Consider the following 9793-nt stretch of genomic DNA (forward strand, 5'->3'; position numbering starts at 1 on the left):
GGTTCTTGATCATTACTAGACAGCCATTTTCATGTCTTGCCATAGATTTTAAAGCCGATTTAAGTCAAAACTGTAACTAGGCCACTCAGGAACATTCAATGTTGCCTTTGGTAAGCAACTCCAGTGTATATTTGGCCTTGTGTTTTAGGTTATTGTCCTGCTGAAAGGTGAATTCATCTCCCAGTGTCTGTTGGAAAGCAAACTGAACCAGGTTTTCCACTAGGATTTTGCCAGTACTTAGCTTCATTCCATTTGTTTTATATATATATATACATTTTTATATCTGTAGCCAATAAGAATCATACCCATAAGATGATACCGATAAAAAATAATTCATGAGAGAAGATAGAAAAAAAGACCTTTTCCGTAAAGGAGGATTTGGAGCAGACTGAGGCAGGAGTGAACACTACTACTAAGAGGTTGTATAAACAACGAAATGACTGTTTGCTGCAGAGTGGCAATTCCTTTCTGTTTACCTGTCCTGTGTTTTTACTGTAGATATTGGACTGACCATACTAGCCCAACCAACGGAGGGGTTTGTAGCTTTCTAAGGCACTTTCTTCTACATTCTTCTACACCACTATGCTGGTGCTCAGTGACGTGGGATTTGACCCCAACTATAACGCTTTTTATTCAGGACAACAAGTGAATTGCTTTGCCACATTTTTTGCAGTATAACTTTAGTGCCTTGTTGCAATCAGTTTATTTAGATTTATTAGAATTAGAATATTTTTTATTCTGTACAGGCTTCCTTCTTTTCACTGTCAATCAGGTTAGTACTGTGGAGTAACTACAATGTTGTTGATCCATCCTCAATTTTCTCCTTTCACAGCCATTAAACTCTGTAACCGTTTTAAAATCAGAAATGGCCTCATGGTGAAATCCTTGAGTGGTTTCCTTCCCCTTGTTGTATTCTTAGTGACTGGGTGTAATTGGTACACAATCAAAATGTTATTAATAACGTCATCATTCTTTTTAAGGGGTTGGTCAAAGACTGAAATTGGGATTGAGAGTTACCCTTTTCCTTGTGAAGACTTACAGAAAACGTTTGACCTCTGTCATTGCCAACAAAGGGTATATATCTCAAGTATTGAGATAAACTTTTGTTATTGACCAAATACTTATTTTCCACCATAATTTGCAAATAAATTCATTAAAAATCCTATAATGTGATTTTCAGATTTTTTTTTCTCATTTTGTCTGTCATAGTTGAAGTGTACCTATGATGAAAATTACAGGCCTCTCTCATCTTTTTTAAGTTGAAAATAAGTGCTACAGGATGCAAATTTCTGTTTGAAAAAGCTAGCCTTTGCTTTCCTAACTGACTGAGTATATTGGTTCCTGACTTCCCTGGAAATGTGCATATCGCGGGGGCTATTCGATGCTAATGCAATACGCCACAGGACGTTTTTGTGCTGGTCAAGGGCAGTCAAGTCTGGGGTGAACCAAGTGCTACATCTGTTCTTAGTTCTACATTTTTTGAAAGGGGCATGCTTATTTAAGATGGAGAGGAAAGCACTTTTGAAGAGCAACCAGGCATCCTCTACTGACGGGATGAGGTCAATATCCTTCCAGGATACCCGGGCCAGGTCGATTAGAAAGGCCTGCTCGCTGAAGTGTTTTTTATGGAGCCTTTGACAGTGATGAGTGGTGGTTGTTTGACCGTGGACCCAATACGCATGCAGGAAATGAGGCAGTGATCGCTGAGTTCCTGGTTGAAGACAGCAGAGGTGTATTTAGGATGGTCAGGATGATATCTAAAATGGTTACGGATTTAGGGTTATTCCTGGTAGGGTCCTTGATGATTTGTGTGAGACTGAGGACATCAAGTTGAGATTGTAGGACAGCCGGGGTATAAAGCTTGTCCCAATTTAGGTCACCTAACAGTACAATCTCAGAAGATAGATGGGGCGATCAATTCACATATGGTGTCAAAGGCAAAACTGGGGGGCCTAGGGGGGTCTACAACAAGCGGCAATGGTGAGAGACTTGTCTCTGGAAAGGTGGATTTTTAAAGTGGACGCTCGAATTGTTTGGGCACAGACCTGGATAGTAAGACAGAACTCTGCAGTCTATATCTGCAGTAGATTGCAACACCGCCCCATTTGGCAGTTCTATCTCGTTTGGAAAATATTATTGTTAGGGATGGAAATTTCAGGATTTTTGGTGGCCTCCCTAAGCCAGGATTCAGACACGCCTAGGACATCGGGGTTGGCGGAGTGTGCTAAAGCAGTGAATAAAACAAACTTAGGGAGGGAGGCTTCTTCTCTTCTTCTTCTCTAGGAGGCTGCTGATGTTAACATGCAAGAAACCAAAGCTTTTACGGTTACAAAAGTCAACAAATGAGGGGGCCTGGGGAATGACAGTGATGCTGGGGGCTGCAGTGATGCTGGGGGCTGCAGTGATGCTGGGGGCTGCAGTGATGCTGGGGGCTGCAGGGCCTGGATTAACCTCTACATGACCAGAGGAACAAAGGAGGAGTAGGATAAGAATACAGCTAGAGGCTAAAATAACTGGTTGTCTAGTGCGTTCGGAACAGAGAGTAAAAGGAGCAGGTTTCTGGGTTCGGAAGAATAGATTAAAGGCATAATGTACAGACAAGGGTATGATGTGAGTACAGTGGAGGTAAGCCTAGGCATTGAGTGACGATGAGAGAGGTTTTGTCTCTAGAGACATCATTTAAACCAGATGAGGTCACCGTGAGAGATGGAACTAAAGGGCTAGCTAAGGCATATTGAGCAGGGCTGGAGTCTCTACAGTGAAATAAGACAATAATCACTAACCAAAACAGCAATGGACAAGGCATATTGACATTAGGCAGAGGCATGCGTAGCCGAGTGATCATAGGGACCAGTGGGTAGCTAGGCGAACTGGAGACGCGACGATTCAGACAGCTAGCAGGCCGTGGCTAGCAGGCTAGCGGATGGGCCTTCAAGGGACGTTGCGACGGAGGAGCCTGTTGAAACCCCCTCGGGCGGATTACGTCAGTAGACCAATAGTGATAGATCGTGGGGGCTCCGTGTTGGCAGTAAAAGGGGTCCAGGCCAATTGGCAAAATAGATATTGTAGCCCAAGGAGTGGCTGATGGACCTCTTCAGCTAGCCAGGAGATGGGCTTAGCATAGGCTATCTCCAGGCTAATTGGTGCTTGCTTCGGGACAGAGACATTAGCCAGGGGTACCTACTCGGATAGCAGCTAGCCAGCTGCTATGACCCAGGTGAAAAGGTTCAGAGCTTGCAATTTGTGCAGCACAATAGATGCTACACTGAAAGGATGTATAAAAATGCCTATTTATTGGCTAATTATGAATTATAATTATCTGTAAAATGAGCATTAACAATAAATCCACCCTGAGAGCTGAAATAAATGACGTTATATATTAACGTCGAATGCCGGGTAACCATCCAATCTTGACGATTATCAAGCTCTCTTCTCCTGGGATTAAACAGAGGGTAGTGAGGTCTGCACAACGCATCACCGGGGGAAAACCACCTGCCATCCAGGTGTAGACTGGAGTCCTTGGGACTAGCGAAAAGCAGGATTCAGAAGCCTTTTCTTCCCTCTCGGAGAAACGACCTCTTCTCCCGAGAAAGTTTGCCCTCATTTGGGAGTGAGCTCCTGGAACCACTGTGAATTCCCTTCTCAGACAGTATTACCAGAAGTTGTGGATTGGTTAACAGACCACCTGCCTAATGGCAACTTCTTCTTCTCTTCCTTTGGAGGGATCACCTGGGAGTGGGTGAAGATCCAATCACTGGAACAAGGGACATATTTATTTTATCTTACTAGGCAAGTCAGTTAAGAACAAATTCTTATTTTCAATGATGGCCTAGGAAAACTGGGTTAACTTCCTTGTTCAGGGGCAGAAGGACAAATTTGTACCTTATCAGCTTGGGGATTCGAACTTGCAACCTTTCGGTTACAAGCCCAACGCTCTAACCACTAGGCTACCCTGCCACCCGTATCCTCTACCTCAGGAGGATGTTTCGGTATCTGACATGACTTAAACAACACAAAGCGGAGAACGTCATACTGAAACTGTTGCTGAAAAACAGCAACGTGAGAGAACAAGGGTAAATTGACATGTAAGTAGATCTCATTGGTTGAGAGAGAGGAAAGTGATAATTGCAAGAGCGAGACCACGGGTTAAATATCAAGCCTGCGGAAATGTGCATTATCGTGCCATACTTTCTAGGCTAAAGGTCAACAGGTGAATGACATTTCGGCACAGGAAGGAGAAGAAACGAGAAGGCTGATAATGATACGTTTGTAGTCATTCCCACGACGATATAAATAGTTAACAGAGTGGTTTATGTTACGCTGCTTGACACAGTTAAACGAGCGTTCGAAACTTCCTGGTTGAACTTTTGTATAAAAAAACATTTATTCCATATTTTACAGTACCACAATCATGAATATTATTAATTGTCATTCAAATAAATGTGTCCACTGCTGTCAGCAGACCCCACAGCATGCACACAGCATGTACACACACACACACAAACATGTTTGGAGGAGAGAGAGAGGGGTGGATGAAGGGATGAAAAAGCCACACTCGTTTTTTCTGCCTTCTGTGGCAGAGGATGCCCTGAGGCATGTTTTCACAGACTGAGAAGAGAGAGAGAGTGTGTAAGTGACAGTGCCAAATCTCTCTCTCTCCTCCCTCCCTCCCTCCCTCCCTCCCTCCCTCCCTCCCTCCCTTCCTTCCTTCCTTCCTTCCTTCCTTCCCTCCCTCCCTCCCTCCCTCTCTTCCCTCCCTCCCTCCCTCCCTCCCTTCCCTCCCTCCCTTCCTTCCTCCATCCATCTATCCACCCGTCTCACTGCAGGCCCCACCAGCCCTCTGTCTGTGCCGACCTTGGTGGCCCCTTTTGGGAGGTAGACGGGGCTGTGTAAGGGGCCAAGGGGGGATGTGTGTGTAGGGATGTGTGTGTGTGTCCTGCTGGTGCTGGCCTGGTGGTCAGGCTGGTGTTGGCCTCTAGGCCTGGAGTACTGTTGGCTGTCCTTCAGGATCCTCTCCTCTCCTTTCCTCTCTCCTCCTCTCGTCTCCTCTCTCCCTCCTCTCCTCTCCCCTCCCTCTCCAGTCCTTTCCTGCCCTCACCCCCTCACTCTGGCGGGGGTACATATGTGCTCCTTCACCCCTCTCCTGTTACCCAGGGCATGGCTACATATGTTGTGAAGGTGGGCACTCTGTGTGTGTGTGTGTGTGTGGCAGATGGCAGACCCTGAAGCCTCGGCTGGTGAGACCAGTGTTAATTTCCTCAGTTCACCCTTTGTTTCTGCTTGGAGGGCCACGAGACCACTCAACAGAGCAGAATAGATTATTCTGGCTATGGAGAGAGAGAGAGAAGAGAAAGAGGGAAGAGAAAGAGGGAAGATAGAGAGAGAGAGAGAGAGAGAGAGAGAGAGAGAAAAAAAAAAATATATATATATATATATATATATATATATATATATATATATATATATCATTTTATAGTCTAAACACAGTATGAATAAAAGCCTCATATTTTTCTGAACCCTGATGAGGGAATTACTAACACAGATGTTGGTTTTGAGACATGAGAAGAAATTAAATAAGAAGTGTATTATAAACATTACATTTTTTCTGTTTCTGTCTTGTCATGGACCAACAACACCAGCAGTGTCCCACTTCCTGTGGCGGCTGAAGAAATTTGCTGCTGCACCATTGAGAGCGTCCTCACCGGTTGCATCAGAGCCTGGTACGGGAATTGCTCCATCCACAAAATCAAGGCCCTCCAGTGGGTGTTGAAGACGGCCCAGTAAATCACTGAGACCGTGGCCCTCCAGTGGGTGTTGAAGACGGACCGGTACATCACTAGGAACGTGCTCCCACCCATCCAGGACATATACTCAAAACGGTGCCTGAGTAAGCATCATCAAGGACCCCACACACCCCAGCCACGAGCTGTTCCCTCGCTTACCGTCAGGCAGATGGTATCAGAGCATGAGGTCTGATAGAAACTGTCTCAGAGCCTGTTGGTATCTACTAGCCATCAGACTACTGAACACTTGAACTGGACCGACCACCTGCTCTGATTCTAACCCTAACAGGACTGACCACCTGCTCTGATTCTAACCCTAACAGGACTGACCACCTGCTCTGATTCTAACCCTAACAGGACTGACCACCTGCTCTGATTCTAACCCTAACAGGACTGACCACCTGCTCTGATTCTAACCCTAACAGGACTGACCACCTGCTCTGATTCTAACCCTAACAGGACTGACCACGTGCTCTGATTCTAACCCTAACAGGACTGACCACCTGCTCTTATTCTAACCCTAACAGGACTGACCACCTGCTCTGATTCTAACCCTAACAGGACTGACCACCTGCTCTGATTCTAACCCTAACAGGACTGACCACCTGCTCTGATTCTAACCCTAACAGGACTGACCACCTACTCTGATTCTAACCCTAACAGGACTGACCACCTGCTCTGATTCTAACCCTAACAGGACTGACCACGTGCTCTGATTCTAACCCTAACAGGACTGACCACCTGCTCTTATTCTAACCCTAACAGGACTGACCACCTGCTCTGATTCTAACCCTAACAGGACTGACCACCTGCTCTGATTCTAACCCTAACAGGACTGACCACCTGCTCTGATTCTAACCCTAACAGGACTGACCACCTGCTCTGATTCTAACCCTAACAGGACTGACCACCTGCTCTTATTCTAACCCTAACAGGACTGACCACCTGCTCTGATTCTAACCCTAACAGGACTGACCACGTGCTCTGATTCTAACCCTAACAGGACTGACCACCTGCTCTTATTCTAACCCTAACAGGACTGACCACCTGCTCTGATTCTAACCCTAAAAGGACTGACCACCTGCTCTGATTCCCCGCACCGTAGAACACACACACACACACAGACACACAGACACACACACACACACACACACACACACACACACATACACACATACAGTTGAAGTTGGAAGTTTACATAGACCGAGGTTGGTGTCATTAAAACTCGTTTTTCAACCACTCCACAAATGTCTTGTTAACAAACTATAGTTTTGGCAAGTCGGTTAAGATATCTACTTTGTGCATGACACAAGTAATTTTCAACTATTTTTAACAGACAGATTATTTCACTTATTATTCATTGTATCACAATTACAGTGGGTCAGAAGTTTACATACACTAAGTTGACTGCCTTTAAACAGCTTGGAAAATTCCAGAAAATAATGTTATGGCTTTAGAAGCTTCTGATAGGCTAATTGACATCATTTGAGTCAATTGGAGGTGAACCTGTGGATGTATTTCAAGGCCTACCATCAAACTTAGTGCCTCTTTGCTTGACATCATGGGAAAATCAAAAGAAATCAGCTAAGACCTCAGGAAAGAAATTGTAGACCTCCACAAGTCTGGTTCATCCTTGGGAGCAATTTCCAAACGCCTGTAGGTACCACGTTCATCTGTACAAACAATAGTACGCAAGTATAAACACTATGGGACCACACAGCCGTCATACCGCTCAGGAAGGAGATGCGTTCTGTCTCCTAGAGATGAACGTACGTTGGTGCGAAAAGTGCAAATCAATCCCAGAACAACAGCAAAGGACCTTGTGAAGATGTTGGAGGAAACCGGTACAAAAGTATCTATATCCACAGTAAAACGAGTCCTATATCGACATAACCTGAAAGGCCGCTCAGCAAGGAAGAAGCCACTGCTCCAAAACCGTCATAAAAACAGCCAGACTACGGTTTGCAACTGCACATGGGGACAAAGATCATACTTTTTGGAGAAATGTCCTCTGGTCTGATGAAACAAAAATAGAACCGTTTGGCCATAATGACCATCATTATGTTTGGAGGAAACAGGGGGAGGCTTGCAAGCCGAAGAACATCATCCCAACTGTGAAGCACAGAGGTGACAGCATCATGTTGTGGGGGTGCTTTTCTGCAGGAGGGACTGTAATTACTTCACAAAATAGATGGCATCATTAGGCAGGAAAATTATGTGGGTATATTGAAGCAACATCTCAAGACATCAGTCAGGAAGTTAAAGCTTGGTCGTAAATGGGTCTTCCAAATGGACAATGAGCCCAAGCATACTTCCAAAGCTGTGGCAAAATGGCTTAAGGACAACAAAGTCAAGGTATTGGAGTGGCCATCACAAAGTCCTAACCTCAAACCTATAGAACATTTGTGGGCAGAACTTAAAAAGTGTGTGCGAGCAAGGAGGCCTAAAAACCTGATTCAGTTACACCAGCTCTGTCAGAAAGAATGGGCCAAAATTCACCCAACTTAATGTGGGAAGCTTGTGGAAGGCTACCCGAAACATTTGACCCAAGTTAAACAATATAAAGGCAATGCTACCAAATACTAATTGAGTGTATGTAAACCTATGACCCACTGGGAATGTGATGAAAGAAATAAAATATTAAATAAATAATTCTCTCTACTATTATTCTGACATTTCATATTCTTAACATAAAGTGGTGATCCTAACTGACCTAAGACAGGGAATTGTTACTCGGATTAAATGTCAGGAATTGTGAAAAACTGTATTTGGCTTAGCCACTCCTTCCGAAGTGTATGTAAACTTCCGACTTCAACTGTCTATACATTATACACACACACACTTCACAACTGTCTATACATTATGCACACACACACTTCACAACTGTCTATACATTATGCACACACACACTTCACAACTGTCTATACATTATACACACACACACTTCACAACTGTCTATACATTATACACACACACACACTTCACAACTGTCTATACATTATACACACACACACACTTCACAACTGTCTATACATTATACACACACACACTTCACAACTGTCTATACATTATGCACACACACACTTCACAACTGTCTATACATTATGCACACACACACTTCACAACTGTCTATACATTATACACACACACACTTCACAACTGTCTATACATTATACACACACACACTTCACAACTGTCTATACATTATACACACACACACTTCACAACTGTCTATACATTATACACACACACACTTCACAACTGTCTATACATTATGCACACACACACACTTCACAACTGTCTATACATTATGCACACACACACTTCACAACTGTCTATACATTATGCACACACACACTTCACAACTGTCTATACATTATACACACACACACACTTCACAACTGTCTATACATTATACACACACACACTTCACAACTGTCTATACATTATACACACACACACTTCACAACTGTATATACATTATACACACACACACTTCACAACTGTATATACATTATACACACACACACTTCACAACTGTATATACATTATACACACACACTTCACAACTGTATATACATTATACACACACACTTCACAACTGTATATACATTATACACACACACTTCACAACTGTATATACATTATACACACACACTTCACAACTGTATATACATTATACACACACACTTCACAACTGTATATACATTATACACACACACTTCACAACTGTATATACATTATACACACACACACTTCACAACTGTATATACATTCATGCTGTACACACACACACTTCACAACTGTCGTTGCCAGATTCTTATTATATTGCACAATTCAAGTGTAAATATTGGACTTTAAATTGTGCCTTCCTGTATTATACTTATGCTAAACTGTTTACTCTATTCTAATGAGTCATTTAGTTTATGTTCGTATTGTTATCTTTCGTTATTTCTTGTTGTTGTTGCATTGTTGAGAAGGAACCTGCAAGTAGGCATTTCATTGGACGA

This window comes from Oncorhynchus tshawytscha, linkage group LG08 (genome assembly GCF_018296145.1).
Source record: "Oncorhynchus tshawytscha isolate Ot180627B linkage group LG08, Otsh_v2.0, whole genome shotgun sequence".
NCBI lineage: Eukaryota > Metazoa > Chordata > Actinopteri > Salmoniformes > Salmonidae > Oncorhynchus > Oncorhynchus tshawytscha.